Source organism: Cavia porcellus, unplaced genomic scaffold, assembly GCF_034190915.1.
Source record: "Cavia porcellus strain 051 isolate PalLab524CR breed Dunkin Hartley unplaced genomic scaffold, mCavPor4.1 scaffold_21, whole genome shotgun sequence".
In the NCBI taxonomy this organism is placed as follows: domain Eukaryota; kingdom Metazoa; phylum Chordata; class Mammalia; order Rodentia; family Caviidae; genus Cavia; species Cavia porcellus.
In genome coordinates this window covers 37,674,072-37,701,110 of record NW_026947504.1, presented here as the reverse complement: position 1 = coordinate 37,701,110, position 27,039 = coordinate 37,674,072, and the positions used below count along the sequence as shown (strand labels likewise).

Below are 27,039 nucleotides of genomic sequence, written 5' to 3'. Positions count from 1 at the left end.
TGATACTGGGTTTGATCTACATGGACATCTTTTAGATTAACTTTCCATTTCTGGGTGTGATTGCTGCCCCTGTTTCAGAGTACCTGTATTTTCCATAACTCTTCTCTGTAATATGCCACCTTCTCTAATCAGCCATATTGGATCAATTTCGTCTATTGATCTTATGATTTGTTTCTTTCCCCTTAGACAGCTACTCACAAACACAATTTGAATATTTACCAAAATAGAAATAACCTATCACAATAACTTATTGCTTTTCCTATAGTCATTGGTCTTCCTTATGGTTTTATTTAATACTTTTAGAAAACCTCTATATGCGGTAAGAACCAAATGTCTGTACCCACAGTGTGTTTTCATGTTGACATCCATCTTTCTACTGCACCCTAGACATTTTCCAACTTTCCCTGAAATGAGGGTGCTCTAAGCTAGGTCACTGCAGGCAGGAATAAATGTGCTGCAGTCTGATCCTGTGGGAAATCACTAGATTTTTTGAAAATATTTTAATAGCTGGCAATTGTCTAGCTTCTGTATTCTACAGAGCAGCGACTCTTGTAAAAATCTGTGCCCACTTGCTAGAAACCTGACAACTTTGTTCTTCCTGTTCAAGGCTCCCAGATGGCCACCAGTTGGCCAGGGATATTTCTTGCATTCTAATCCCTTTATCCCTTCCCTTGGGTTTCTTTCTGATTTCTTGCTAACACCCACCATCCTATATGCTCTTTGGAGGAACTATTTTCTAAGAAAATCTGGAGGATTTTTTCGGATTTTTTTTCTTGCCTTAAAAAAAATTTTTTTTTTGATTGAAAGAATAGCCAATTGCAGAGCTGGGAAGAGGCTCCAGTTCTGCTCATCAGCAGAGGGACAGCTATCTCTGAGGGCAGGACCAAAGCCGAGCATCTCCTGACAGTGCTGTGGGAACTGTACTTCAACCTGTGAGCCACGCTCCTCTCTGTTCGGAATCACGGCAAGGAGATGCCTAACCCTCCCCGCTCTCCCTGAGCCAGCCAGAATGACAGGAAAATGCACCATCTGACTTCACTGGAGCATTTTCTGGGCTCATCTTCCTGTGATTAGAGTATTGCAATAATCCAATTGTTCACAATAAGTGGCTTTTATTGATTTTGCAGATTAGAGCTAGAAGATTGCTCAGAACGACAAACTGCAGAAGGGAGTGTGATATTCAGGTGTCTGTGTCTTCACCCAAGCTTATCAGCCAGTCAGTGTCTGTCTGCATTCACTTGTGTTTGAGAGGGCCACTGCTGTGGGGTCTCTGCAGGCTCGGTCTGGGGGGTTTCTGTCTGGGAGTGCATCTGCATGGAGGTGGGGAGAGTGCAGGGAGAGTGAAGGCTGCTAGCATGCGTTAGCTGTGTTTGTGCTTGTGTGTCTACAGGAGATGTGTGTAATGATAATGTGTGTACAAGGATGTCTATGTGTGCACACATAGGAGGTCTGCGTGAGTGACTGTGTGTGAGCCAACAGGTACAGTGTGTGTGTGTATGTGTGTGTACATGGGAAATCAATGTGGGTGACTGTGCCCAGAGCACAGAATGGGTAGTGTGTGTGTGCACATGCATATGTGTGTTCGTGTGTCAGGGACTGTGCGGGGCTTCTGCAGTGATCGTGGCATGACCTCATGTGCATCAGGAGTCACCACAGGGTGCCTTGGAAACGTGTTGGCTCTGAAGTTGGGAGATGTTTCCACCTGTGACACAAAGGTAGGTGGAGGATGGGTGTCAGGTGTTGGCCTAGGCCCAGGGGCTGTGTTTTGAAATGTCTAGGGAAGAGGTGTCTGTACCAGTTTCTGTGTGGTGCCTTTGGGTTATTTGTGGGTTTCTGCATGGCATGATGTTGGTGGGCTGGGTGTTTGAGAGAACGATTGTAGGGCTGAATCTGTAGGTGATTGTGCGGGTGGTGTTGGGTGTCTTCGGGGCTTTCTATAGCTCTCTCTATGACTCTGTGGGTGTGTTCCCATGAGCTCACAGTCCAAAGAGATCCCTGAGCATCCCCTCCACCAAAGCCTGCCTCGGCACCCCACTGCGTCCAGCGGTTGACTGTGGCTTGCACGGTGCCCAGGCCATGGCAGCTTTCCCCTTACAGTTCATAGTCACCAACGGTTATTGCAGACGGACCCTTGGCTGGCAGCTCAACACGGGTGGCAGCTCCTTCCCAGGGAATGTTGGTGGTGGTGGGGGGAAGTTCTGTCAATCCATGAGTGTATGCACAGGGGCCAGGGGCAATCACCTCTGCTTCCAGGGCACTTGTGTGTGTCTCAGCCCATAAAAGCACATACTTGTTATCTCCAGAACTAATCTGGAGGAGACCAAAGAGGAAGCATATTGAATACTCACCCTGCCTGTCATTGTCCAGAAATTACGTAAGAGAGCCAGGGGCATTTGGGAGACGCTCAGCTGTCTGCGGAGGGAATCTCCAGCCCTTTAAGCACAGAGGAGATATTCCACAGAGATGAGGCTTTTAGCTTTATCTGGGGGCTGAAAACCAACCAATTATAATTTATCTGGAGGACTCCCATGTCTCTGTATCAAGAGGACATTTTGGATGAGTCAGTGTTTGTATTTATATCCAGCCTTGGTGCTCAGTATTGGCACTAGGTCCTAGAAGCTGGAGAAATACATCTTGTGTCTGCTCCCAAGCTCACAAGTGGGGAAGCCTAAGCTGAAGGAGGTAAGACGCCTGCCCAGGTTCCATGTGAGGCAGCATCACAGAGCTGCCCCATCAGTACGGGCTGGGGAGCCCCCCAAATTCTGCTTAAGCAATATTCTAGAAGCTAACCTGAGCTTCTAGAGAAAAAGCTCACCAGAAGTCAGGTGAACAAGTTTATTAAAAATCCTGACCAGAACACCTCCCACATGGTGTGTCTGTGGGCTCCCCACCCTCCAGTTCAACCAATCACAGATCAAATATATTTGGGAAAAAGTGCATCTGTACTGAACACATCCAGATCTTTTGTGGTCATTATTCCCTAAAGAACACAGTATAACAGTACTTACCCAGCATTTGCATTGTGCTAGGTATTATAAGCCATCTAAAGGTGATTTAGAGTACATATGAGGATGTGCCTAAGTCCCATGCAAATACTGTATTATGTAAGGGACTGGAGCATTCGCAACTTGAGGTTTCTACAGGGATCTTAAAACCAGCCCCAGGAGAACACTGAAGGCTGACTACGCTCATCTCTGGGGTAGGTAAATGCTGCTTTTAAATAGAGCTTGAATTGCAGCAGCAGCAGAATGGTTTTAACCAGTTTTTCTTTCTTCTAATTAGAAAAGGAATTCTTTAGTTATCTTCAGAGCTCAAAGCCAGAACTGTTCACTTCTGCATTACCCCCTTCTTATTAATTATAGCAAAATCTCTCCAGTTTCTAAGAAGCAGCACAGGTGGCCACATCTTCACATCCTGCCCCTCCTTTTTTCAGACACAGGGAATTGTTTGCCTCCCAGCAGACTCAGGTTTCTCACCTGAGCCCTGTCCCCAGAGCATCCTGTGTGTCCCTTCCCGAGAGGTGAGCTGAGTGGCCAATCTCACTAGATCCTCCTTCTAGATACACCTGAACTGTCTCCTCAGGATCTCAAACATCTCTCAGGGACAGGCAGTATAAGCACTGCCACCTTTAGGTTATGAATGAGGACACACCAAGGCGGGACAAGTATTTGGCAGAAGTCAAGCTACAGAGAACACAGCCACGGAACACAGCTTCGGGATGGTTTGCGCTGTCATCTCTGACTGTCTCTCCCCAGCGACAGTGTATTGCGTGCTCACTAAAAGACAGGTGTTTTCTCTATTATACAAATTCTGCTGTAGGTAGGGGACACTTATATCAAACCTGAGCATGAGGCTGTGCATGAGAAAGGCTCTCAGTATGGTGCAGACCATGATTGTACAGAAAGAGGCCTTTGTGCTGTGATTGGGGAGACATTCTGGAAGGGATGTGACAGCTTCCTAGCATTGTAGGGGTGAGGAATTTGAAAAGCTGGGATGGAGGGAAGGACATTTTTGATATGATGGTGCATTTAGTTTGGTCCTGTGGCTGGCTTCTGGAAGATAGGCAGCAGTGACATACAGCACACATCAGCACAGGCTGAGAAACTCTCCCACCTGGCCCCTTCCTTGATGTCTTGCTTAGTTCATTGTCTGGATGCAGAGGACCTACACCTGAGAGGAACCAGTGCCCCTGAATCACTGTGTGGGCGTCATCTACCAAATGCCTGCAGCACACTATTACCTGAGTAGGTAGTAAGTTTCTGTTATGAGAAGCTAATGAATTTGGGGTGCAGTGTTTCTTACATAGCTTATCTACCCTAACTCCCAGACAGATTATGATCTCTGATCCTCTGAACATCTTATGTTGAAATTTCCACACTCAGTTTTTAAATGACTAGTTTTTGTTTTCACTGTTCTAATCTCTTTAATCAAATAGAATGTTCCATTAGATTATCAGAAACATTTTCGAATGAATGAATGAATAAATACAACAACTTTGGAAGTCCAGAGGGGTGAGGCGTGATAGGAATATCACAGTAAAGCCGAGAAATGAATCCATCGGGAGTGAGAATGTGACGTTATAATCTGAGAACGTGAGAAAGATGAACAGAAAGAAAATCTCAATCCTAAACCACCTTGAGAACATTCGGTGGGTTTATTCTTTTGCCCCATGCAATAGTTACATTAAGAGACGATGTCTTTGCTTTTGAAAAGCACTGTTATTCTTCTTTTGAAATCACATTTCAACTTCAATATTTACCTTAATAGTTCACCTACAGATGCCAAAACCAGAATGTTCACACGTCCCTCCAACACAGTTTAAAAGAAAAAGAAATTTCGTTCAGAAGTAAAAAGGCAACACATTCCTGAAAGCTTGTATTCTTCCCTCAGAATCTACAAACAATATCACTCTGTTTAAAAGACAGCAAAGGGTTCTCAGGCTTTTTTGTACTTCCCTAAACAGATGGCTTTCACATTTAGAAGATGCTAGAGCTGCCATAAGTAGCAGAACAGGAGCTTGGCTAGACTGCTGCCACCTTGGTCAGCTTAGGGCTGCAGACCAAGCATTAGGACTCAGCCCACAGGACTCTCCCCAGTGCAGCTGACCAGGGACCAGGGAGTTGAAGGGCCTTCATCACTTCATGTTTCTCACAGCGACAGGCACTCAGGACAGCATTTGATATGCAGGAAAACGATGGCACAATAGTAAGGTTTGTATGCATAAAACTGGATACCTCTAGATGCTGTTGTATTTTGGGGTATCGATGTGAGCAGAGACTACACCCCCGAATCAGTGCCAGGCCACTATACTACAGAATGCTCTGCGTGTTTTATTGCTCTAAGTTCTTACAATAATCTTATGCAGCTGGCACTTTTTTTATTTTCATCTTACAAACAGGACACCAAGGTCCGATGATGTGCTCAAGGTAACAGAAACTATAAACACAGAGCTGGAGTTAATAAATAATTCGTCTCATCTTTGAGCTCAGGCAGGTCAGTCTGGAATGGGCACCGGCCTCAGTGCAGTTTGTGACATACTGACTTCATGATAGGTAGTGTCAAACCGCTTTCTTGCTAAACAACTTCAGTCTGGGCACAAATGGAATCTCAGGCTTCTGGGCTATTTTAACCTCAGCATGACGTAAACCAAAAATTCCGTGTCAAGCACATCTTATGAAAGGTTTTCCCAGTGTGCAATCTATTAATGGGAACCGCACCGGCGTTGTTGCCTTTTGCCACGTTTTAAAGGCATGGCAGTATCATTTTAAAACTCATCTTGTTTTAGGCAGTTATGATAGACTGCTACTTTCCCTCTAGGTCTCCGGATCAATTGATTGCGTGTTTTGGCTGGAACTCTGAAATCCAGTTTCGTCTTGCCTTTGGCTATCATTTTTCTATGTGCCACCAAAGGGCCACGCCTAATAAGTTGAATGCAGTTTCCTCCGCCTCTTACCTTCCTTGAGTGCCCTGGATTCAGCTCATAATCACCATCTTGTGCTGGACACTTCTGCCTTGGCTTCTGCTGGCTCCTCTCCCTGTTAGCTCATTCCTTATATCCTGCAGCTGGGTTCTCGCCCTCTGCTCTCCTGTCCAACACCCCAGTCATTCAGGGGCTTTGGATTCTTACTGCGTGGCTTTCCCCAAAGCCAGTGATGTCTACATCTCTATCACTCTAAGCTGGCCCTTGCATCTTCTGACAGGACCCTTGCACTTAGAGGACCTTGACTATCTATAGTTACCTCACTCTCAAAACCAGTAATATCACATAATATCAGACCTGTGGCCTTAGATCAGCCAAGAAAACTCCATGGCTTCATTTCCCCCAGGGCTCGCCATTTCCTTGGTGTGTCCCAGGACATTCTGCATGGAGCCTGCTCAACAAGAATGGTTAAAATGTTTATTGTCGGGGGCTGGGGATTTAGCTCAGCGGCATAAGCGCCTGCCTTGCAAGCAGGTAGTCATGAGTTTGATCCCCGGTACCGATAAAAAGCAAAAAAAATGTTTATTGTCTGCCATGGCTAAGGTGCCCATAAAACCAGTTTCTCTTTCCCCTTCTTTTCCTGCCTGCCTGCCTAGCATTTACGTAGAGACAGTGGGTCTATCTACTGTGGCAGGGACCACTGGCTTCATCCATCCTATCCACCTCTCCGCCACCTCCTGTCACCCTCCGGCTTGGAATGGTGCTTGGCCTCGGGCTTCATCCTCAGTTTTGCATTTCTCCAATGAACTCCCCTATCCCGATACCAGATAAATCTTTCCCACACACAGCTTTCTGCCATTTTTCCTCTAAAGAGATAAAAATGGTCATCTGTCATCAATTAGATGAGATCTAGTCCCGTGATGGTTGGTGAGCCTTCTAGGGCTTTCCATAATAACACACAGCCAGCTGTGGCATGCATGCTGCAGATTCACATCACTAGACCCTGGACCTTGGCTTTCAGTGTCGCTCATCTTGGGTTCCCTTATTTATTCCACACTTTCCTTCACACTCCCTGTCTTTGGGCTCTTTCTCCACACCATCTCTCCATCTTGTTTACATGGCCCATCTGTCTGATCCTTTTTCCCCACCAGGGCTGACGTTTCCTCCAGGGTGAAGCTGACCCGTGAAGATCGCCTCACTGCTCTTTATCGCCAACGTGTTCTTTATTTCCTCTGAATCCCTCTAGTATCGACAGTCAAGATCAAACATCTTCTATCATTTGTTGTTCTTACTATATCCAAGGACAGATTCAATTGGTCCTAAAAAATAACACCAAGAGATAACCATCCATTAGATTTTGAGAAGAAAGCAAACTGATAAACTCCGCCCCCAATTGCACTGGAATTTGATTCCAGAGCCCACAGGCCTTACCACCCAGCAAGTTCTGCCCCCTTCTCCTTTTTTTTGTCTCCAAAAGTGCTCTGACTGCGAAGTTAGTTTATTGTGCTGTTCTTTTTCAGTGGGCCTAAATAAAAGCTGAGCATATATTTATTTGATGAACTCACTGCTTTTGTTCCTCACTTCCAGACTTAATAACACCATGACCCCAAATGTTAGGCAATTCACAAAAGCCGTGGTGACCAGGATTATTTGCCCTGGGAAGTAAGAGATGACAGCACCAGGTCAAAGTGACCAGTGACATCACTGTAATAATAAACTGCTCAGCTCTGTAGCCTCCTTCCAGTTTTTTTTCCCCTTTGGAGAAAAGAAAGCTCAGGTAAAACACCTGAGAAGCTCATCACTATTCTGAAGTCATTTTACTTCCAGCTCTAATTCAGATCATCTCAGGGGCTTTGTTGACATTATCTGAGGAGGTCTGTAATCCATCTTTCCAAGAGGAGGAGGGCGCCAACCTGTCAAACAGCACCGTTCCCTCCACAGAAATCTGCCATTGCTTCCTGACTGCAGGATGAGCACTTGCTACGGGGCCAGCTTCCTGAGCCAGGCCCCTGGGCACATTTCTAAAGGGTAATATTTACAGTGCTGGATGGCTGGGCATTGTGCAGCTTAATGCGATTCTTAATAAAGGCAGCCTTCATTAAGACAGGGAGCACAGGCAATGTGCCCTTGCTTTTGAGGAAAGGACGACCCCGCACAAGATGGATGCTCCCCCTTGGCTTGGAAATCATGCGGGTCAAGTGCCTTGTCGTGCATTAACAGCCTTTTAAAGTTCCTCTGCAGATTGAGAGGCACTGCACAGATAAATGAAGGAAGAGGAGTCTTGAGATCTGTCTTGGTAACATAAATGCTGAGACACAGCAGCTGCATTTAAGCAGAACAATTTGCTAAATGAGTGGCTGGCTACTTTCCAGGTGGCCAGTGTGACACAGGGCTTGGATGAATCCTTTATTCAATCATGCATCTGTCTAGACTGAGACATGAAGGGCCAGGTTAGAGCCACCACGGCAGCAACAGCAGCAGCACTAGTAGCTTTGAAACCCTTCCATAAAACATGCATAGAAGTGCCAACAAGGCAGCTTGGCCAGAGCTCAGCTGGAGCGGGTGCAGTGGCATGGCGAGCGGGAAGCCTCCAGGAAAGCCGGCTTCTCAGCTGAACGAAAGCCAGCTTGGAACGGTGGCTCTGTCTCCACTGTATCAGCCTACTGTATCACTGCACACAAACACTAGATGCATGGGGCAGGCAGGTGATCCGAGGAGGAAGCAGCCGCAATGAAAGGCTGGAGAGCAGAAACACTGATGCATTCTTTGATGTTTTTAATCTGTACTTTGAAATCATTTTCTATGTGTTTTGTCTTGATTTTCCTAGATCGGTTTTAAAATTCCTAAGATAGATTTAAAAAATATTCTTAGCTTTCAGCCATGAACCCCTGTCTGCACTGCCTTCTCTCTACTGCTAAAATTTAATTCGGTTGTGGCCCAAGGACTTCACTAGAGATGATATTCTGAAGACACTGGCTGTGGCTGCTGGGGTTAGATAGATGACCACTCCATTCTGAGGTCTCAGGGTCCACGGAACCAGGTACAATTGAAGAGCATGTGGTCCAACTCTAACAAAACAGGCTGCCAGAGGACTTTATTGGGCTCTAATGGGGATGTACAGAAAAGGTGACTCTGTTGATTTTACTCTGATGAATAGTACTCCCAGCCTGTTTTACTTTCATTATTGCAATGAAGTTTGAGGGATGAGGATTTCCCTGTGGTCCTCGGCAGCCCTTGAAGTCTCTGCTCAGTTAGTGGCAGCCCCATTCCACCCTATGCTGCACCCCACTGGGCAGGCCAAGGCCTGTCGCCCTCCACACGGAGCAGCAGGTTCCGCTCACCTGTGACTCAGGAAGAAACATTTAACCCAATGACTCAGCAGCAGCATTTCCTGTGAGGTTCTGGGGAAGACTAGAGTTTGCTTAGGAAAAATTCTACAGCACTTTACTTATGGAAGTTTCTGTTTATATAAAGTGGAAAAACCTGAGTTCTGTTCTATGTCAATAACCACAGGGTTTTCACCAACATGTTCGTCTCCTGGAAGTTTCCTCTCATCAGTTGGCTTCAATCAGCCTGAAATAAATGAATGACCTTAATAGGGCTGTCCTGTCATTGGTTGGTTGGGGTGTGTGTGTGTGTGTGTGTGTGTGTGTGTGTGTGTGTTGTTAGCACCTCACCTGTTTTATTCCTTTTGTGACTATTCTGAGCCTGGTTTCCTCATTTGAACCACTAAGCAAAGTAAAGACTTTTCTTCAATTCTCCCAAAGTGTACATATTGTGTCTAGCCCCATTCTGTACTTCCAGGTGCAAATCTGATCTGTTTGTGCAAGGGCACCTTAGGGCATGCTTGGCACTATCATGGAAATCTTGGTAGCAAGAACAAGCTGCATAGAGAGTTACTCCAATCCACAGATATGCTACGAGGTGAGAAAAATCCATCAAACTCTAGGATCTGTTCAAGTGCTGGCAATGGGGACATGGCTCAGAGAAGGACCAATGTTATATATTAACCATCTTAAGAAAGTGCTTCCTTAATATACTAAATGTAACCCTGATGACTATTATGGAAAGATCTTTAAATGCATGATCCTGGCACTCAGTGCAGCAATCTGAAGATGCTGCAGGGTCCAATTCTCATCAAAGCAGCCTTTGAAGTAGTGGTGATGAACAAGGTCCTCTGGGCTTTGTAGCAGGTCATAAATGTGTCTTCCTGGTGAGTATGATTAAGTCCCTGTCTTAGTTACTTTTTACTCATTGCTGAGACAAAATACCTGATGCCCAAAGTTGGGAAAGGAAAGATTTATTTCTTACAGTTTGTGGAGGTTTCAGTCCATACTCAATTGGCTCCAAGGCAGGGTGGCATGGCGGGGCCACAGTTCATGGTGGCTGCAAACAGCAAAGGGGAAACTGCCAAGAGAGAGAAAGATGCACCTTCTTTCTGCCATTACATTGGATGCTGGCTCCACCCCTAGGCGGGTGTAGCACTGACACCATCAATCCAAGCACTAGACAATGAACCAATCACAAATGCACAATGCAAATGCACGAGGCCTGGGGCCACTGATATAAGCCATAACAGTCCCTAATTCCAGAGATACCTGATGTTATGGTTCCACAATGTCCCTCCCACCCCAGATTTCACGTGTTGATAGGTGGGGATTTCAGAAGGTGATTGGGTCATGAGGACACTACCTCATCTTAATCCATTGATGAGATCATAATTTGATGGCATTACTGGGAGATAATGGAAACAGAAGATGTGGCCCAGAGGGAGGAAGTGGGTCCTGGGGCTGTGACCTTGGAGATTATGACTTTTCCAGCCCTTTCTTCTCTTGCTGTTTCCCTCCTGCTCTGTTTCCCAGCTGCATAAGGAGGGCAGCTCTGTTCCACACACCACACGTTCCACCTCACCCCCAGCGCACGGCCGTGGAGCCTGCCCACCAAGGATGAAACCATAAGCCAAAATGCACTTTTCCTCTTTTAACTTGCTTTTCTCAGGTATTTTGTCACAGGGATGGACAGCTGACTAACACACATGACAAGTGAGTGTGAAAACTGCAAACATCAAAAGCTGCCCAAAGACAATTAAGTGACAGATTAGGCGACCAGGCAGGCAGAGCTGGGGCCTCTGCCTTGTAAACAACCTGCTTGGCTCTCACGCACAACCCGTGCCTGTGTTAAATGGCAACCCGAGCCCCTCTTTAATGCTATAGTCACTTCAAGTCTTTTCCGAGGTCCTTCCACAAAAACGTGATTTTAAAAATGAGTATCGAGCGGGGCGTTGTGGCTCACGCTTGTAATCCCAGCACTCAGGAGGCTGAGGCAGGAGGATCGTTGCGAGTTCGAGACCAGCCTGGGCTACCAAGTGAGCTCAAGGCCAGCCTGAATTGCATAGAGACCCTGTCTCAAAAAGAAAAAAAAAAAAAAAGTATCAAATGAGGCCTTAAATACTACTTGAAAATGTGACTTTTTAACATTCACGTGTAGCTCCCCGAAGAGTCACGCTTGATTGACATTTTGTACCATTTCAGGGCTGTTAATTAAGAACCACACATACTAGCGAGAAAGATGAAAGCCACAGAAGCTGCAACTATTTCCAAAACCCCGGATTCTCCTAGAACCTGGCAGCAGCAGGGCGTACACGGTGTCATTCACATGGAGCCCACTAGAGGGCAGTGGATGATCGGGTCTCTTCCAACCTTTAATGAAGGTTGCTATATATACACCTGCAGAGTGGCAAGCCCCGTACACAGTGCGCAGAGCAGCAGCGGTGACAGGTGTAGGAGTAGCCCGTTATTGCTACCAGCGCGGCGTGTCAGGAGGAGAAAGTGAAATGAATCATTTGCATTCTTACGGGTGAGCCTGCATTCCAATGAACAGGCGATGTTACGGGCCCTGCCTGGCTGGCCTCGCCGACGTCTGCAGAGGGCAGCCACCAGGCTGGACCCCAGCCAGGACAGCGGCCAGGATGAGAGAAGCACCTGGCAGCCCCAAGTACAGGGCGCGGTGGACCAAGAAGGGCTTTGCTGTGTCACCTCGTTTCTGCGCCAGCGTCCACCGCTGGGATTCCACCCTGGGGGCCGCGTGTCTGGCATCCACGCTACGTGCGTGGCGCCCCCTAGAGCAGGCAATGCTAGATCTCCGATCCCCACACCCCACACCCCGCGTGGGCTGCGGCCTGAAGTAAGGGCTGGGTATCTGCTCTCCCCTGGGCTCCTCAGGCTTTACTAAAAGTCTTTAGGAAAAAGAGGAGCGGCAACACCGGAGTGAAATTAGGAAGCAAGACCAGACAGAGTTCAAGACCTACGAGCTCCTCTTTCAGCCCCTTTCTTTCCTCCTCCACTCCAGAATCCAGTGCCCTCCATCTCTGAGCTGTCCAGATCTGCTCTCCAGAAGGACCGTAGGTTACTGGATCCCTGAATTCAGCTGTGTCTGTATCCCTCTGTCTACTCCCCCAGGCAAATTTGCATTTAAGCCTGCTTCTAATTTTAAAGCAAAATACAGAATAAGGATTCCTCCCGCCCTGGCCTGGTGAACATGAACCTTCCCTGCAAGCCAAAAGCACGTTTGTGCCGTCATTTTCCCTGCACTTGGATTTTTCAGATGCTTCCTGAGTGATTCCTCCACTCCCGGGCCTATTTCTTCACACATTTGCCATTTCCCTTATTTGCAAATCAGTAAAGCACAGGAATAATTGTACACACTTAGCTCAACTTGCTTGGGCTCGTATCCCAGCTCTGCCACCTCCTTGCGCAACTTCCATAACTGTTCTGTGCCTCAGTTTCCCCACACTCACAAATGGCAGCGATAATCCACCTCTGGGTGTGTGAGGAGATGAAGAGCCGGCGCTAAGCACCAGGCACGCAAGTGAGCTTTGCACAGGCGTTGTCTATGGAGGTTTTTGTTGTCATCCCACGGCATTTCCTTGTCTGCTTTCCTCTTGTTCTATCTCAGCCTGGAGACACTGGTGCTCCTGCCCACCCTTCCTACTGTTCCAGAAAGGACAGCAGATGGTCGTGTGGTCCCTGTCTCAGTGGCATCCCCTGCCTACCTGGTCTCACCATGGTGGATCCGGCACTTGTCAGGCTCCATGGCACTGAAACAACACAAACACGAAATACCTTCTTCAGATGGGATGTCAAGAACCACGACCCAGAGGTGGAGGGTGGCTCTAACAAGTGTCCTCTATGTCACGCCCTACTTATAGAACAGCCATAGAAATAGACACTTGCTGACTTTGCCTACATCACAAATGATTTCCAGTTCTTTTCCTTTAATGATCCACTTCCACTGTGCTGATTCATGATTAAAATAAGGAACTTCTTTAAAAATCCATGCAGAAGCTGAGATCCCAGGATTGTAGGGTGGTGTCTGGACTTATGAGCCTTCTGTGAAGGTTCTGCCAGCCTAGCAATGGGGAAATGTTGCCTTCCCAGCCTGGAGGAGGGGAGGGGACTTTCCTGAAGTGGCCATGCATCTCTTTCATGGGAAGGGAAGAAGGGACACAGGGCGAGACAGCTCCCAAATCCAGCACATGAGGTGAGCAGTTCCTTCCTCTTAGCCAGGTCCTTTAGTGAGGGTGAGGAAGTTGCCGCAGTCCCCTCCTTTGAGTAGATATTGGGCTCCAAAGGTTTGGGTGACCCTGACATGTACCATAACCAGAGCTGGAGTCCTGATGGGGCTTGATGGGACCGGTGGCAGCAGGCAGAGGCGACCTGCGGAAGAGATAGCGGAAGGAGGGGAGCGGGAAGGTGCCGAGCAGTGTGACTTGTCCTAGTGACCTCCTAAACCTCAGTACTGTGTGCCATGATCACAAAAATGCATGTTTCAGTCAGATTTGTCATCAGAAACCAGGGAAGGCGCCGAGAGGATGCCAGGGTGGGAGCCCCAGCCGGTGTCTGGGACTCATGAACATGGCAGCTGCAGGGCTTGGCGGACACTGTGAAGCTACTCTGAATTCCATAAATAAATTTATTTATATCAGAAATGTTCATTGTTCTTTTATTGCCCAAAACGAAGAATTTTCTAGAGACATTTCTTTAGTGGCTCGGTGTTAGAAATCTGCATGTCTTTCAAACACATTCGCGTAGTTATAGACTTGCCATCCCTATAATAGGTGTGGTTGTCTTCTTCTGGCATCTATGAAGTTCAAAGAGAAAGATGGTTCATAGGTCCATAAGTTTCTAAAAGCCACTTAAGTGTTATATTTTGCTCAGTGATTGTTATACTCCTGTTTATGTATATTTTGTTTCTATTCATAAATATGTGCATATGATCTTTTAATTCATTCCCTATACACTGCTGTATACATTATAATTTCCTTTCATGTAATGTCTTCAAAACTGTAAATAAACACATTTTGCTGTCCTGGAAGCCCTTGCACCTTAATCTTGTACTGTATGGAAACTTTCTTCTTTTGGATAGCTCCTCGGGCAGTCAAATCTGTTTCTCACTTTCTAGATTCAGACCTGTGGTTTTGCAAGAGATATTTTTTTCTACTCCCGTTATTGCTAAGGTGTTCTTCTCTATTTTCTTCTAGTATCCACTTTAAAAATATTTAAGTCTTTGCTCTACCTAGATTTTATTTTATATACTGTATGATGCACAGACTCAAGTTTTCCTCAAATAAATAGTGCAGAGTTGTTTGTTAGACTGTTCTCCTACTTTGGAAATGTGAAGGTCACCAAATACTATTTCCTATGTACAGAGAGGACTGTCATTATCTATTTCTTTTTTTTAAATTGCTACTGGGGATCAAACTCATGGCCACCTGCTTGCAAGGCAGATGCTTATGCCACTGAGCTAAATCCCCAGCCCCTAAGACTGTCATTGTCCAGTCTGCAAACTTCTTCTTTGTTCTGGAATTTCACTGCTTTTGTTCCCTGTAAGTTAACCACATAGTTTGATATCTAGGATTCAAGTCCTCCACATTGTTTTATTTTTTCGGTACTTTTTGCCCATTACTACATATTTAGTCTTTCACATGAACAGCAGAATCAACTTTTTGAGCTATGAAACAACCTCATTGAGATTGTGATTAGATGTTGAATTTGGGGTTTAATTTTGGGACATCTTCACAATACTGAATTTGTCTATCCAAACATATAGATGACAGTTGGGATTTCTTTTATGCCTTTAGAAAGGTTGTTGTTAAGGTTCCTTCTGGTGTATATTTGGTAATCTGCGAATTACCTTTTTCTTCAGAGGGAGAAATGAGAAAGACGGTGAAGAGCCGAGCCCTGGTGGCCTGGTTCCATCGTGAAGCCACATCGCCCTGCAGATTGCACAGCGCTTTTCCAAGTAAAGACATGATCAGTCCATGGAAGATGCTGTTAAACACAAAAGCAAAAATAGCATACATGTTCTTTAAGAAGAAAATGGTTTGAGACCCTCTGACAAGTGAACAAAAAGGCTTGTTCTGAGCCAAAAAACCTTTACGTCTTGTATTTTTTACAGAAGATTTTGAATAGAGAATTTGGCCTCTTTACACGTTCACTCTCTTCAGCAAAAACCTTTCTGTGATTCTTGGTTATTTTAATATCAATTGTAAATAATCTTTCTGGCCTGCTGGTTTCTCTCTCCCTTAACCTCACACCTCCCGAGGCACTTGGCCTCACCAGGGATCAGTCACTAACCGCCAAGCTCACGTCCTTCACTTTGTCACTAGTAACAAGGGAAACAGTCTCCACCCACACTGGATCCCCGTTCTGGGGGCTGCACCTCCGGGCTTCCCCGTTCACTCGCTCTAAGTCTGGTGGGTGCATATGCACTGTTCCTGATCCTTTGTGTCTCATTTTCCTTCTTACCTGGCTTAAATCCACTTCCTTGTACACTTCCTCAAATCCCTGTTTTCTCTCATTTTTGTTCCGGCTTGGCAAAGCAGCACCCCAGGCCAAGCCCACCTTGACTCTCCGTCTACCTCCCGCTTGTATCCACGTGAAACCCTGGCTTGAAACAAACCCCAGAACTGTGCTGAGTGGCCCGACTCCGAATTCGTAACCACAAACCACTGATCAGCTCTTTGCACCTCCTGGCAGCTGTCCCTCATCTTCCACTTCCCAAGATGAGCTCGTTTCCCCTTTTCTCTGTAGGTTCCTAACACTTCATCCCCGCCCCTCATCCCCATCCTCCTTGTCACTAAGGGTCACTAAGAAAGATGCTCAAAACCAGATCCTACGCACACATGCTTAACTGTCCCTGGGCTTCGTAGCCTCCCCTTGGTTCCCTCCTTGGGGGCCACTCGTGCTTCTCCCTGAAGCAGCCTCTAGCCGTGCACTGGACCCGCTCTGCTTGTCCACCCAAGGCTCAGCCTCTCTCTCATTTCTCTCTTGCTTTCTCAAATTTGCAGATTTTACTGGATCATTCCCATGAGCCCACAAGCATTCTCTGTTTCTCCTACTGGGCAGAAGAAAATAATTTGTCTTGATTCTTTTTCCTCTCCAACCACAACTTCATTTTACTCTTCTTTACATACTGAAGTGACTTGAAAGCGAGAGCTTCATTCTGTTGTCTCCATTTATGTCTCCTATTGTATTTTGATGTTATTCTTATGAAGCTTTGGCTTCACCTCCCTAGAACTTGTTCACTCAGCAACTTGCTGTTGAATCCCATGGAAATATTGGTCCTCATCTTTCTAGAAACTGTTCTTGACACTGATTTACTGGGCCAGAGAGTTGGGAGGAGAGAGTCAGAAGGAGAGAGAGACAGAGAGAGAGAGAGAGAGAGAGAGAGACAGACAGACAGACAGACAGAGACAGAGAGAGAGACAGACAGACAGAGAGAGAGAAAGAGAGAGAGACGGACAGACAGACAGACAGACAGAGAGAGACAGGGAGAGAGAGAGAGACAGACAGACAGACAGACAGAGAGAGAGAGAGAGGGACAGACAGAGAGAGACAGGGAGAGAGAGAGACAGACAGATAGACAGAGAGAGAGAGAGAGAGAGAGAGAGAGAGAGAGAGAGAGAGAGAGAGAGAGGCTGAGGACAAGAACATACCTTCCAGGTTGTGTTCCCATTAACCCACCTCCTCCATCCTAGTCCTACCTCCTAACAGCATAGCAAAGCATTAATCCATTTACCCCAGCACCCCGTGATCTAACTGCCTTCCCAGAACCCCACTTATGAACACGTGACCTTCTTAGGAGACATTTTTTATCTGTTTCTCTGTGCTAATGGTTCTGACTCCTCCTGATGCTCACACACTGGTCATCCCACATTTCTGGTGCCCTTACCTGACCCCGCTTCGTCCCTGGCACTTCCTTCCTGATATCCTGAGTCATCACGGGCTTAAAGCAACAGGGTCAACTGATCATGAACCAGAGCCTCTAAATTGATCATCTCAAAATTTTGTTGCAGTGATAGAAAGATGACTACCATATTCTGTGTGGTCCAGGGAGCCAACTCAGAGTGGTCCCGCCAAAGGGCCTTGGAAATGTGGTACAGTGTTGATGGGGGGACCACTGGAATGACCAACACCATGGCAGGTTATGAGAGCTGGAATGAACTTGAGTTGTGGAAAATGAAAGAAGTTCCATTTATTGCATCTCTGCAGCTATGGAGTGAGATTTCACACTTGCACTGGTTTACCGAGTATATTAAAATAAGCCATGGCATACGGTGCTTACATCCCCGGCTTGTCTTTTAAGAATCTGTGCTCCTGGATACTGACATGTTTCCTCACAACAAAACTGTTTTTTCAAGAAATGGAAAGAATGGCCCGAAGTGAAGATTTTCTGCTCTGCCACTGCTCACCCGAAGAGGAGTCTCCTTCAATCCTGCTTCAAAGTGTGAAATCACTGATTTCTTTAAGAGCGGCAGACTCCAACGGCATCTCTGCCTCCCTCCCTAAAGAAAAAAAAAGCAAATCCCAGAAAAGCATCTCTCTCTCAGTAAGAGAGCCCAGAAATTATTCATATTGCTTTGCAGCTTTGGCAAGAAACCAGATTCCAAGAATTCAGGCATCTGAAGCCTTTCATCGGCCAGCAGCAGCAGCGCACATGGACAGCAGCGATCTAACTGCCCAAAAAAGCCTCTCTGATTTCTTTCTAGGATGTGAGGAGGCCCGATTTAGAACTGATATTTCCTCCTTACGGCTGGAATTTCTCATCTCTAGCTAATCTGTGCATTTTAATATCAACACAGAAAGCAGAGGAGATGGTCTCACTTGGGAGTGAAGGATTAGTAACTACCTTCAAATGTCAATGATTCATGAGAGCATTCATCACAGCCAATAACCTGAAGTTTCCATACGTTGCCTAGGACTGGACCCTAGACCCTGAGCAAACTCAGCACTGGCCCTGGGAAAAATAAGGGGGCTGGAAAACTAGAAGTGCCCGGTGGTGTTTGGGTTGGCTCCAGATTCTGTTTCTTTGAACCATTTTAAATTGCAGAGCATTATTGTAAGTGAGTCAATTTCTGACAGATCTAGGTATTCTAAATCTTATGATCTCACCATCTCTGTATTGGAACAGCCTTTGACTTTTCAAAAAACCTTTCTTCCTTTTTTTCCTCTATGGAATATAGAAGGATTAAAAAAGAAAAACCAGAACAAATCTTGTTTCCCCTTTAAAATGGAGAAAATCATTGACTCCTAGTTACAAAAGGTGAAGTGGAGATCGAGATTAATGCCAGTGTCTGCAAAGAGCACACTGTTTTTTTTTTTGTATGAAAGGGAGAAAGACAAGATGTTAGCTCACCCTGAAGTATTGCTAGCTATTGAAGGTAGATCTTCTCTAGACTTTAGTCTTTCAGAAATAAAGTAATGGATCATCCATCTGTAACCTCATAAGCTGTCTAAGGAAAAAAAAATGCAGGTTATTTGTGTGTATTGACTTGAACCAAATTAATTTCCCTAAAGTGTTGAAGGGTAGCTAGGATTTTGTCACTTGTGTGAGAAGGTTCTTCTGGAGCATTATGGGAACTGCCACATCTTGAGAATGCCAGCTGTTAGGGGTATGTCAATGTCCACTTGGATGAAAACCAAAGAAAAAAGAGACACTGACCACTTCTGTGATGCACAGAAGCTAAGAAGGCATACAGGCCACCATCAGGTGGTACACAGCACCGGTACACCCACAGGCTGGGACAGTTGTTTAACAGATCATAGTCAGATCTGCCTCGAGTTCATGGGCTCAGTTGTGAAGAGAGAGACTACAAATGGTGAGGCGGTCAGCGTTGTGAAAAATGTTAGGGACCCCATGTTACAAAATGAGGAGAGAAAAGGGATCAGAACTGGTCAGTGATAGGAAGATGAGGAAGAAAGGAAGCAGTTCCAGAGAACTCCAAGGTTCCTAACACAGACGATGAGATGAAGCCTGACCCAACTTAGCAAGACAGGAAACACCAGGAAACCTGCAGAATTTGGAGGGGCAGAGGTGATGTTGTATGCTGACCTTTGGCTTTAAAAGATCAACTGGCATTCACAAGGATATGAATCATATGTTTAGAGCACACGAGTCCAAAAGTAAGTTTTAAAACATGGCCCAAACCACGACAATGCAACATAACACTTAGAGTTTTGTACAGGGAGAAAGCCTACGAGGCACAGAGGAGAAGCCGCTGGAGTGGAAGGAGCAGAGAGTGGGGATATGGCAGAAGTCAGGGAAGAAAAGCAGTGTCTGCTCCAGAGTTGGTGTAATGCGGACTCACAAGGCAGGAGAGGATTCGTCCTTCCCAGGTTGCTGTGTTAGGCCCAGTGCAGTGGTATAGCAGCAGCACTGGCATCACTGGCACAGGGTAACGGACTGGGACGCGATGCTGCCATTTCCTGGGCGTGTGGGCACCAGGACATGTTCCACTTCAGGCTCATTCTCTTGGAGAAGTTACTGGGGATTTGAGGACAGAAGAGAATGTGAAATTACTGACTTGTCTCAAGGGACACTGAGCTCACTTGGGACTTGTGGGAAATTGCCCAGGGACTCGGGTGTGGTTGTGCGTCTTCCCCAGCTGCCCATCTCAGCCTCCTCTTCTCTGTTTTCTTAAGCGTCCGCTCCTTACTCGGGCTCTGATCTCCAGGGTGTCTCATGGATACAGCCAGCTCCCTATACTCTTGTGACACGGCACGGAGGGCTGCAGTACTGGCGGAAAGATGAAGAAAAGGCACAGCCAGGGGAGCCAAGAAGGTCCTCAGGAAGGCCAAGGAGCACAGCACGGGGACTGCCGAGGTCCTGTCCTCTGTGGCGGACCTTCTCTGTTAGTGTAGACAGCACTGGAGAGGGGATGCAGGGACTACAGCACACAGAGAAGGTCTCAAAGATGGTTCTGCCTAGGGTGGGCATGCTGTGACCCCTGACTGGGGAAGGCTCATCAGCCCCCAAACTCAAGTGTCCTCTGTTCTTTTGCCCTCAGGCCTGACTTCCAAGCAGTGAGCAGCCTAGGGCCTCTTGCAAAGCCCTGGAATCACTTATTTGCTACCCCACCAGCTTCCATGTGCCACCTCATTATCATAATCACCAAAATTTATTGAGTACATATTATGTGCCAGTCACTCCTTAAAGAGCTTGGACATGTGTGGATTTGTTTGTTCATTAAAAGAAACCCCTTATTTTATAGATAAGGAACCTGAGGCCTTTGCATGTTTATAATTTTCCCTTTGGTCTTTTTGACTCCATTGTAATCCATCCCTCATTTCTCCATGAAAGTGATTCTCCTTAAACATTTTTAAAAAATCTGTCCCTTCATCAGTAAATCCCTGATTGTCTTGCTTGGTGCTATCTTTTTCCTTCAAAATTGTTTTACTTTAAACTCTGTCATCTTCTCCAAAGTATCCAAGGTCTCCCTCCCTAAACCCCTGTTCACTGCGTTCATGTGTGGGATGCTCCTTCTGTATCTGGGTCTACGCTCCCTCTTTCCTGGGAAGGCTTTGCTCTCAGGCTCCCCATCTGGGCTGACCTGGCTCCCAAGATAGATCGGCTTGCCTGCCTCCTCTCTAAGGTGCGACTATTACAAGAAAGCAGTGTTTTGTAAATCTATATCTTAGAGTTCATTTCATGAGTAAGTAGGATTCTAGATACATAAATCCTTTCTGTATAGAACAGAACAAGATTCTCATTTAGGAAACGAAGCCAATCTCTGTTCTCTTACTGATATATTGTCTTCACAAAAACCTCTACATTTTCAAATATTTTTCTAAGAAATCCTCTGGAGTAGGTTGATGTCTCCTAGTAAAAAATTATTCTTTGTGATTGATAGTTTAATACTCAAAAAAAATGTCTTGTGCTGGGCTGGGAGAAAAATTAGCAATAGGTCAGGTTAGAATAAAAAATCCCTTTTTGTTCATGTATTTATTTATCCTCTACCATCCAAACACTTATTAGGCAGGTATTTCTCATTAATCATAAGTATTTCTGGTCTGGAGGTGTAGCTCATCAAGGGAGCACTTGCCCAGAATGCTAAGGACCCTGGGTTTGATCCCTGGCATTAAAAAATAAAATTCCCACTTCTGTGTTTTATATTTGTACCTAAAACTGTTCAGGCTGAGGCATACTTCAGAGCATGTCTAAGTGATGTAAAAGCAACAAAATAGAAATTGCATTGTAGTTGAAGTCATGTATTAGTGGTAATGACAGAGTGGGTACTTACATGGTAATTAGTTTACAATGTGCTCCCACAAATGCACTCAGATACCATGATTAATGCTCCCCAAAGCATTCCGTCCCTGTAACTAGCTATCATTGTGCTTACCAGAACTTAACTCCACCAGGATATTATAATAAATACCACGTTGGTTCTACTACTGCTTTACGTGATTGGGCTGGGGTGTGAGAGAGGCTGGTGAGCTGAAATGGAGATAAAGTGCAAAGTTTAGTCTCTGGAAATCAGTAGGGAGCAGTCAGCTAGCCTTGAGTGAGATTTTGGGGTGACATAGGGACACAGTCACATCTCATACACATGCGCCCAGGCTGTGGAGTTATAATAGTTATAAAGTGATGTTTTGAACTGCTTTTTGTTGAGGGTGTCTGGAAATTAAACACTGGAAAGAAAGAACTGGCCCTTGCTTCAGAGGCACAGAGAATCATCCTGAACCTCATTCCCAGTCTCCTGGGAAGTCTCTTGACAGGAGCCAAGACACAGAGGAGGGGCTCTCAGAGAATGGCATCATTAACGGACACTTCCATTGGCTGATCGGGATGGTGGGCAGCCAATGTCACTGGCTGCATCCTAGACAACCTCCTCAGCAGCAGAGGCAATGTGGAAAGTGTACAATCCCAGTCAGCAAATGTTCACCATTGGGCACTGCACGCTCTTCTCCTGCTCCATTTGCAGGATGAAGCCTTAACAGCCAGGGTGCTGTTTGGAGACAGAGCCTGGGTGTTAGCTGAGGTCATGAAGGTAAGGCCCTCATGCGACAGGATCAGTGGTCTCCTGAGAAGCCCCAGGGAAGCTCTCTTTCTGCCCTCACAAGTCAAGGAAAGGCTATGAGGGTGCACAGCAAGAAGGGAGCAGCTCTCTGCAAACCAGAAACAGAACTGACCACCGCCTTGATCTTGGGCTCCCAACCTCTTAGACTATGAGAAAACAAACTTCTATGGTTAAAGTTACGCAGTCCGAGGTATTTTCTTATGGCTGCCTGAGTGGACTAAGCCATTTACCCAACTGTGATTTGCTCCAAGCTAAGCATGCTGTGTGTTCAGCTCCTGAGTTCCTGTCCTTAGCAAAGGACACACAAACAGCTTTCTGCTCCAGGAGCAGAGGAGGCAGCACAAGGTCCCCGTGGCTTCCAGGCACTGTACTATGCCTGGAACTTACAATTTTGGGAGCATTCTCTGGCCTGCCTTCTTTTTCAGAGACCACCTCATCATGATCAGAATGGAAACCAGCCTTGAAAAAGCTCTTTCCTCTGTGCTAGGCAACTAATGGACAGGAATTATCTCAGGTAATACTCCCAACAACCCAGTAATGCTGTTTGTATTACGCCGACTTTACAGATGAGGAGACTGAAGCACAGAATTCACACAACTTCTGAGGACTCCAAATAGGATTTGATCTCAGACACTAAGCCTCTGATTGTCTATTTACTTAAAAACAAAAACCTCAACTGTTACCTCCATGTACTGGTTAGACTTAGAATGGGGAACAAAGCAGGTACCATGCCTTCCCTCCTGGCTAGTGGACAGAGCAGCCAATCATCACAGCATTCACCATCTACATGGATAGGCTGTGATGCACAGCGTACAGGGAAGGAAAGGGGTCAGCGGAGACATAGACTTCTTAAGGAGGTTAAGAAAGGACAGCAGAGGAAATTTAACTTGAGACTGGACCACAAAGCATGGTTTTGCAAGCAAAAGGCAGTTTGTGCAAAGGAAACAGAAAAACATTGAGTGGGTTTGAAGCGCTGAAGAAAGCCAGCGTGGCTGTGCCTGCAAGCCAGGCAAAGATGGGCAGGGAGGATTGAGTAGCTGTGAGGACAGGAGAAGGGAGCACTCATGGGCTGGAAAGGGAGGGAGTCCTGAGAGGGAAGGGCCAGCAGTGGGTGCAACATTAGGGGCTTTATCCACAGCAAGATTTTCATCTTTGCTGCAGCCCTGTGAGGCGAGGCTTACAGTTTCTGTTTTGCAGATGAAATGCCTGAGGTTGAGAATAAAGACACGACTTGTCCCAGTCCCCAGAGACAGGCAGAGGGGCTGAGATAGAAGACCAACCCTCAGGCTCCAGGCCTGCATAAGTCTCTCACTCCTTCCTGCCTTCCCCAGGATGCACCAGTAGGAGCTTGACTACCCTGGGATGGGGCTCACAGGTTGCCTAGAGGCAGACAGGGGCAGCCTGCCCAGCACAGTGGGACTGACCTCCATGCCCCTGAGTTCTCCCAGAAAGGATTACTTTTCTTTTCTCCATTGGGCTTTCCCAAAGGCACTGATAAAATGCTGTGTGATTTCGGGAAACTGCAAGGCAAGTTGGGAGTCCTCAGCTTGCCGCCTGTGCAGGCCGGGAGCCTGGGCACCCTTAGTGCTGTGCAGGACTGCAGCTCCCTCTGGGCCCCCACGGTGTAGTGGAGCACGGGCGGAGAGGACCTCCGGAAGCCGCTATGAAGCAGGAAGGGCGCCCTCTGCTGGGCAGGAGCGCACAGGGGCTGAGCTGGGTCAGGTGCTCTGGAGCTATGGGAACCTGCAGATCTAGCTTTTCAATCCCTTTCTTCTGAACCCATCAGCCTTTTCTGTTTCTCAATATGCAAAACTATTGGCAAAAGAAAGATGAATGAGAGATGTGTTTCTCAAAACTTAGGGTAGCTACTGTCCTTCCCTATCTCACACTTATATCCCATAATGAGAAGGAGGAGGAGGGCGGAGGAAGGGCAAATGCAAAGTGAAACTGGGCTTCCCTTCCAGCCATTCCACAAATACCCCTGAGTGCCTACTAGGTGCGGAGAGTGTGTAGGTAGGTGCCAGCAGAGCCTCAGGTGTTGGTGTCACCTATGAGGTACTCAGGGCTGCACACTCATGGCAGGTGTAGGCAAACACAGCTAAAGGCTGGGGAGCCTCCTGGGGTGGGAGGGATGCATGTCTGGGTAGGAAGAAGGTTCAGGGGAATCTGCACGCAGTAACATCTGAGCCGTAAAGAACAGCACAGAGAGTTCAGCAAGAACCACCTGCTTTGGGAGACAGGGGAACCTATGCATATGTTGATCCCCGCTACCTGGCAATGTGGGCCCGCAGCAGGGGCTCAGCAAACATCTAGCAGATGGCTGGAGGATGGAGGTGTCAGGAGCAGTGCCTGGCGGGTGTTGAAGAATCTCTGTTTTAGTCAGGCTGAGGTTCCTGTGGTTTGAAGATGCGGTGGGGTTGAAGGCTGGGAGAGTGGAGGGTCCTTGGATGCCACTTGTGTGGTCTGAACACAGCCTTTCCCCTCCCAACTCATATTGAGGCGGCCAAGCAGGAGGTGTTTGGGTCATGGAGATTAAAGGTTTTCTCCCAGGATACTTGTGCAGCTCCCCCAAGATCCAGGTGTTATAAAACAGCCCCATTGCTCGTGCTTTGTCCCTCCTGCATACGAGTTCTTCCTTCCTCCTCACTCCTGTGAGTGGGAGAAGCTTGAGACCCTCACCAGAAGCCAAGCAGACACCGGCATCCTGCTTTCCAGCTTTGCAGTCCTAAGAACTGTGAGCCAAAATAAATCTCTTTTCTTTATAAATTACAGAAAATGGACTAAGGCACAATCTGAAAGCTATAATTGGACAGAGAGTTGGCAAACATTAAGAAATAATGCCATCAGAATTGAGTTTCAGGAAAATTAATCCAGCCACATTTAAGACACAGATTAATCGATAATCTCCTAACTTTAAAAATAATTTCAACTCTCAGACTTCCTTCTCCTTGCAGATGCAGGAAATCCCTCTTTGCTGAGCAGAGTGGTGCCGTGTGACATCTTTGTGATGTGTGCTGATGGGACCGTGACACGTGCAGTTGCCAAGGGGAGGAGAAAGCACCGTGTGAGAGCTGCACAGCCCGTTGTCCTGGGCTGCCCTTCTTACCCAGCCTGGATTCGGAGGAGCAGCTTCCAGGCTGCCAGTCTGACAATAAGGCTCCAAGCTGGGAGCTGCAGTTGAAAGCTTCTGTCCAGAAGGGAAACGTACTTGGAATAAACCATACATTTCCCACTTCATCTTTGCAGAGATATTTTATATTCCTCAGATCCTCCGAAGCAGTGACCCCTGAGCATTGTAAAGCCTGCCTTTCAGGATGCATCCTCTAGCTGAGCTTCAGGCTCCCTTTGAGCTCCTGACATTTGGGGCAGCTCTCAGCCTTGTGCTAAGCCTGCCCCCAGGGCTGGTCCTTTTCCAAGATATCTGGTGCTGGGCTCTGGATTCCAGCAGTGGGGGATTAAATTCCCAGTTTACTACTTAATCCCCTCATTTGGAAATTGAATAATAACAGTTCCGATCCTGGAGAAAGGTTCTGAAGATTTGTTGAAATGATGTATGGGAAAGTGATCAGTCTCATGCCTAGGACTTGCTAAGTGCTCAAAATGTGAATGTTTGATGGTGATATCTAAGGATGATTACAACTGCCACATGGAGGGGTAAAGACCTCCTTCATCTGTTCCCCTCCTAACCTGTGCTCCTATTTCCTTCCCATAGGAGAAGGTCTACCTTGAGGTGACTGAGAGAAACAACTCCACAGGTGTGAGAAAAGCAATACATGGTTTCAGTTTGCTCATGCTGCACTGACCAGGGTCATTCTAAATTCTAAATTCCCCCTTTTTTTCCCCACTTCCTTTCTGCCTGCTGTGCAGGTTAGTTGTTCCCTGTCTCCTAGTGCCCCGTAAAACCTCCTCTTCCCATCTCCCAGCTCAGGGGCTCTCACACACTTCTGTATCGGGCTCTGGACTGTCTGTCTCACATACATAAGGCTGCTTAGCCTACTTTCAAAAACCAGACTTGAAAGAATCCAAGCACACAAAGTCAGGTACTGTCTGTTCCCAGGCATTTGTGGAGACCCAAAAGAAAGTGCTCATGGTGACATGGCCTGGAGGAGTGGTCTCCAGAAACCGGAACAGGGAGGGGAGGAGGAGAAGTCTAATCAGAGGCGCTAAAACACATGGAGACGGGAGGAATTTGCGCTGGTTTTCTATAGAATAGTAGCATAACTATTGGTTAAAGCAACCTATGATATATTTCAAAATGATGAAAGAACACAGTTCCCCAGCATATAAAAATGATTAACGTTTTAAAAAAATGATTGATGTTTAATGATTAATCAAGGAAATGAAAACTGATTTGATCACTGCTTGTTATAAATGTGTATTGAAGTGTCTTACTGGACCCCATAAAGATGCAAATATTATGTCTTGATGTAAAGTTAAAATAATAAAAATAAACCGAAATGAGCTGAATGTATAAACCCAAATTTGTTCTTTTTAACAATGTGAATGATATTAATATATTGAGTACATATTAATTAACAATGTAGATAGTGAGATTATTAAACTGAACATGAAACAAATTACACTGAGTAAGATAACCTGGACGGCCTGAAAATGGACTGACAGTTAAAGTGGTTAACAGCTAGAGAGCCAGTGACTTCCGGGAAGAGGAGGGGAAACCGTGAGCGGGCTGGCCCGCCCCTTCCTGTAGACACGCCCCCTGGCACCGGAAGTAACTAATGCTTCAGCTTTCATTGCTGAG

General features: G+C 46.4%; 3 long non-coding RNA genes across 3 annotated transcripts in view; 1 reads left to right on the top strand and 2 right to left on the bottom strand.

Annotated features, from left to right (window-relative positions):
• The first annotated feature begins 883 nt into the window (after positions 1-883).
• On the top strand, positions 884-26,741 carry LOC134472046 (uncharacterized). The gene is made up of 2 exons (XR_010041870.1): positions 884-1,715; positions 25,235-26,741. It is a non-coding gene; the product is annotated as an uncharacterized LOC134472046 (long non-coding RNA).
• Positions 7,125-10,409, bottom strand: LOC134471973 (uncharacterized). Its single transcript, XR_010041763.1, has 2 exons — positions 10,232-10,409; positions 7,125-7,239 (listed from the first exon to the last, which is right to left on the bottom strand). It is a non-coding gene; the product is annotated as an uncharacterized LOC134471973 (long non-coding RNA).
• LOC134472047 (uncharacterized) overlaps positions 15,119-27,039 on the bottom strand; it is a 35,476-nt gene continuing 23,555 nt past the window's right edge. Inside the window, exons 2-3 of the long non-coding RNA XR_010041871.1 lie at positions 19,569-19,744; positions 15,119-15,249 (exon numbers count right to left, since the gene is read on the bottom strand). This is a non-coding gene — a long non-coding RNA (uncharacterized LOC134472047). The remainder of the gene's footprint in view (positions 15,250-19,568; positions 19,745-27,039) is intronic.